A 6,000-nucleotide genomic window follows, 5' to 3' on the forward strand; every position below is an offset into this window, starting at 1 on the left:
TCAAGTTGAAGGCTCTTTAATTTGATCCTCCTTTTTATGTTATGATCAATGTACGCGGGGCAAAAAACACTGACCTCAACACGAAGTTTCTATAAGGATCGGTAGAGATAATGTATGTGGATGTGTTTTCTGGGGTATAAAGGGCTAAGCAAATTAACTGCAGCCAAGTGTCTTGGCAGAGCCCCAGTTCATTTGCCCTTTGTGCAGGCAGTGAGATGAGAGTCTAGGGAGCCTGCCATTTACATGCATGTTCTGTGTTAGAGCTTTTTATAAAATACTGAAAAAAAAAGTTCCCTCTTTTAGATGCCAGGAGCTTGGTTTGCTGGCACCTCTTGTTGTTACTGTGGTGGGTGGAGACACCAGCGGGGATGGGGCAACCATGGCAAGGAGAGCAGTGTGCACAGCGGCATCTTCCTCTTGCCCATGCTGAGTGACTGATTCCCAGCAAGAGAGGAGGGAGGACTTAGATCCAAAACCTGACGAAGCTGAGCTTTGTCCCTCTGGACCCAGGTAGTTCTGCTTGGCAGCCTTGAGTTCAGGGGTGGGGCATTCCTCCCCCAGCTGGTCCCCTCAGAGCATGTGCATCTTCAGCAGCCTGCAGGTTCAGGGGGTACCATGGACCAAGTCATAGTCTGGGGGGCCTGGGAGAGCAGGTGTCTCCCCTGGTTTCACAGGGCCGTTGGGCTTCAGGAGGCCTGAAATGAGTTCTAGTGCATAGGGGTGGTGCTCTAGGGATTTTCAGTGTGATAGTGAAGACTTTGTGGGGCACTAAGATGGGCTGGTCCCCGCAGTCATGGTCCAATCACCATGTCCATTTGGAGATTATTATTGACAGGATCCACCCACTCCTGCCTCTAGGTGGTGAGGGCCCAGATCTTCAGTTATAGATTATTATCTCATTCACAGTGATCATCCCCGAAGGAAGACGTACTGGCTTCCCAGTGTGAAGATTCGGGCTCTTCTCCCTCCCTAATGTCTTGTGACGTTCTGGCTTTTATATCCTTGGTTTCACATTATGCTAAAGGAACCCAAAATCCAGACTCAGAACTTATGGAATCCAACTTCAAATATTTGTGAATCATCACTAGTGTTCCCAGTCCTGTTCCTATTCCAGAGAAAGCACAGGAGATTATCACTCCTGATATGTAGGTTGTTTGGTGTGAATTCGAAGAAAGTACCATCTTGGGACAGAAAAATGGTAAAAGGATGCTCCCAATTACAAAAAAAAAAAAAAAAAGACAAATCCCCAAACAAAAAAAACCTTCTTCTGGCTGACCAATTAGAAAAAAGAGCTCATGGTTTGGGGGTTTCAGTCCCTACTTTGCATACCATTGGTTCACTGCCAAGAATTCTATTCCTCCATGGGGAACTCACAATCAAACTGGAGGAACAAGACAGACAAAGGAAATTACACCTCGTTACATGAGGCTTTGAAAGGTTCTGTATGTGATGAGGGGTGGGGGTCACCCTGTAACTCTTCCTGGAGGAGGCTGGAAGTTGAGGAGGCTCTACATGATTGGAAAGATAGGATAAGGGTATGCCTTAGGTGGTATTTTTCCATCGCATCAGAGAGAAACCTCCACCACTCATAGCAAGTTCAGCAATGCCGAACTGATGCGAATCTATGGTTCAAAGAGTCCAGGATTCTATCTTCTATAGAGAACCTGTTTAGAAACTGTGCCAAATGTCAAGGAAGTTGAAATCCATGAAACTGACATGATAGATTAGCGTTGTATCTTGAGCTCCTCCTGGGAATGGTGGCACAATGCTATCACAACAATACTGATGTGATAATAATTGGAATACCTACCATTGGTGGAAAATTCTCTATCTGCTAGGCACTATGCTGTGTAGTGTCTCATTCAACACTCACAGCTCTTTTACAAGGTATATATTAGTTTTCCAATTCTATAAATAAACAGGCTCAGAGTAAATAATGATAAGAAGAACACTTACATTGTGCTTTCAATGTTCCAGGTACCTTAAAAAAGATACATCTCTATTTCTCTCTCTATCTTACTTAATCCTCATAGTAACTGTTTGAAGTAGTTGTAATATTTTCCCCCGATATTATCAGTAAGGAAAATGTAACCTAGAAAGGTTAAATCACTTGCCTAAGGTTCAAAAAAAAATGATTAAGGTCCTATGACTGGTAAATGAGAACCAAAATTCAAACCCAGGCTGGTGGGCTTGAAGCTCAACTTCTCATGCCCTAATGTAAGGCAGCATAACTCCAAGACTGCTACAGAAGGATTCCTAATAGCAGAGGTGTGTACCCATTACCCCCAGGGTCTAGGAGTAGAGCCTGAGGCAGCTAGCTGTCAGAGTGAAATTTCTTTGAAGCTCTGTGTTTTATCTTAGACATTTTTGTGTGACTTTTGCATTTTATTCTATAATATATATTTTTAACATAAAAAAGTAGTGTTTGATTTTTGCTGTTTTTCTCAAAACTTCGAGGTAAAAGATGCTCCAAAGGAGCCATACAATGCTTACCCCATGGTTTGCTTACCTCCTGGCGCACAGCTTGGTGCTCCTGGGTTACATGTATGCCACGGCAGGAAGAGGGTTTGAAGTGAAAAGAATGTGCATTTGGAGCTGCACAGTTGAGAGCTCAGGCCCTGGCTCCATTATGCCACCAAGTGCTATGACCTTGGCAAACCACTTCATTGCTCTGAGCAGATTCTCTTCATCTGTAAATCGGAGATAATAATGTATGTATGCCTGCCAGAGTGGTGTTACAGTGAATGAGGCGAGGAATTGACACTTAGTAGGGGCTTGCTAAGCGGCGCCATTCCAGTTGGCTACGGGTGACTTGCCTGCCTTTATCAGCCACTAAGTACCAAGAGAACCACTGTGCTGAGCGAGTCCCCTCTGTGCCACTCCACAGCATGTTTCTGTTTGTGGTGGTGATAGAGGTACTGCTCATTCCCCTGGGGGAAGAGCGCTGTCTATATTTTATGCCCCCCACAAGCCTCCCACAGCTGTGAGGCTTAGATGGAAATTGGGGACTTTCTGTCTCTCTTTCACCCACATTTGGATCGTTTGTTAGCTGAGAAAGAGTTGTTTCCTATTGACTGATGACTCTGCTCAGAAGGAAGGTCAGCTTGAAATGTATGGATAATATACGTATGGCATTCCTATCATATTCAAGCCTCTCTTTTAAACACTTTCTAAGACCTTCTAAATCTCTAACCCAGGCTTGAGCAAAGAGGAGAATCAACAGGCGGAGCGCGGTCCTATAGGGTCAAAAAGAGCTCCTGTTACCATTTAGGCAACTTTATGTTTACAGGAAAGTCAGCTAGCCTTGCTGAGCCTGGTCTTCTCATTGACAAAACAAAGCCAACCTGGGGAGGGGTGATCATTAAAAATGCTTTATCACACCAATGATGATGGCTTTTATTTAAAAAAAGAAAAAAGGTGTTGGTGAGGGTGTGGAGAAATTCGACCCCCTTGTGTGCTGTTCATGGAGTTATAAAACTGTGGGGCTGCCCTGGAAACAGTTCCTTGAAAAGCTGAACTGAGGGTTACCGTGTGATGCCACGATTCCCTGTCTGTGTGTATACCCAAAGAATTGGAGCAGCGACCACAGGTATTTATATACCAACGTTCCTAGCAGCATTATTCACAGTAGTCAAAGGGTGAGAATGACCCAACATTAACAAATGAATGGGTAGACAAAATGTGATATATACAAACAATGGGATTATTGATCCTTAAAAACATGAAATTTTGATACATGCTACAATATGGATGAACCTTGAAGACTTTGTGCTAAGTGAAATAAGCTAGTCACAAAAAGGATGAATATTGTACCATCCCACTTACATGTAGTACCTAGAATAGTCAGATTCATAGAGATAGAAAGTAGAACAATAGTTACAGGGACTGAGGGTGGGGTGGGGAATGGGGATTTATTGTTTAATGGATATAAAATTTCAGTTTGAGATGATAAAACAGTTCTGGAGATGGATGGTGGTGATGGTTACACGGCAATGTGAATGTGCTTAATGTCAATGAACTGTGCACTTAAAAATGGTCATAAAAAGCTTCTCCACAGCCAGGAAACAGTCAAAAAAACTAAGAGGCAGCCCACGGAATGGGAGAAGATATTTGTAAATGACACTACAGATAAAAGACTGGTATCCAAGATCTACAAAGAACTTCTCAAACTCAATACACAAGAAACAAACAAACAAAAAAAACAAATCAAAAAATGGGCAGAAGATATGAACAGACACTTTTCCAATGAAGACATACAAATGGCTAACAGACACATGAAAAAATGTTCAAAATCATTAGCCATCAGGGAAATTCAAATCAAAACCACATTGAGATACCACCTTATGCCAGTTAGAATGGCAAAAATTGACAAGGCAGGAAACAACAAATGTTGGAGAGGATGTGGAGAAAGGGGATCCCTCCTACATTGTTGGTGGGAATGCAAGTTGGTACAGCCACTTTGGAAAACAGTGTGGAGGTCCCTCAAAAAGTTAAAAATAGGGGCGCCTGGGTGGCTCAGTCATTAAGCATCTGCCTTCGGCTGAGGGCGTGATCCTGGCATTCTAGGATGGAGCCCCACATCAGGCTCCTCCGCTAGGAGCCTGCTTCTTCCTCTCCCACTCCCCCTGCTTGTGTTCCCTCTCTCGCTCGCTGTCTCTCTCTCTGTCAAATAAATAAACAAAATCTTAAAAAAAAAAAAGTTAAAAATAGAACTACCCTGTGATCCAGCAATTGCACTACTGGGTATTTACCCCAAAGATATAGACGTAGTGAAGAGAAGGGCCATATGCACCCCAACGTTCATAGCAGCATTGCCCACAATAGCTAAATCGTGGAAGGAGCCGAGATGCCCTTCAACAGATGACTGGATTAAGAAGATGTGGTCCATATATACAAGGGAATAATACTCAGCCATCAAAAAGAACGATTTCTCAACATTTGCCGCAACATGGACGGGACTAGAGGAGATAATGCTAAGTGAAATAAGTCAAGCAGAGAAAGACAATTATCATATGGTTTCACTCATTTATGGAACATAAGAAGTAGAAAGATTGGTAGGAGAAGAAAGGGAAGAAGAAAGTGGGGGTAAACAGAAGGGGTAATGAACCATGAGAGACTATGGACTCTGGGAAACAAACTGAGGGCTTCAGAGGGGAGTGGGTGGGGGAATGGGATAGGCCGGTGATGGGTATTAAGGAGGGCATGTATTGCATGGTGCACTGGGTGTTATACACAAGTAATGAGTCATGGAACTTTATATCAAAAACTAGGGATGTACTGTATGGTGACTAACATAATATAATAAAAAAATATTATTATAATAAAAAATGTTTCAAATGTTAACATTTATGTTATGTATATTTTACCACAAAATTTTTAAAGCATCCCTTAAAATTAAATAAATTGTTTTGTATTTTTCCCCTTTCCATTCTTCACCAGAAGATTGTAAGTTAAATCCCCCTTGCTTTCGAGGAAGGAGGAAAAGTAGCTTCCAGCCTAGTCAGGCCCTGGGCTTCCATAAGCCATCAGGAGTGTGGGAATTGGGTTCCTGAAAGCTCATGCTGGGACCTGCTGGGTAGTGATGACACCCTGGAAACTGACCTTGGAGAACTGTGCTGGGGTTGTATCTACTTACTTGCCCTTGGTGAGCAGTCAGGTGGGAAGCAGTTTCCAAAAGCATCAGTGAAGGAAGAAGGGAATACACAGCTCCAGTGGGAGGGCAAAAGAAGTTTCTTCCACGTGCTGCTGGAATTTTCACAAGATGTAGGTGCTATAGGCAGCAGCAGTGTGACTGAGGGAATCTGAAGGCCGGAGACTAGATTTGTACCCTTCCACCAATTGCCCAGCATGGCCCTGAGAAGCCATCTCATTTCTAATACATCTTTTGATGCCTTTGCTCAATTACCATCACCATTGAGATGATCCAGCAAAGGTCCACAGAAGATGAATGAGAAGGGAAAAGGAGGGTTTTATAGAGGACATGACAGGGATGGGATTGGT

Source organism: Ursus arctos, unplaced genomic scaffold (assembly GCF_023065955.2).
Source record: "Ursus arctos isolate Adak ecotype North America unplaced genomic scaffold, UrsArc2.0 scaffold_11, whole genome shotgun sequence".
Lineage (NCBI taxonomy): Eukaryota > Metazoa > Chordata > Mammalia > Carnivora > Ursidae > Ursus > Ursus arctos.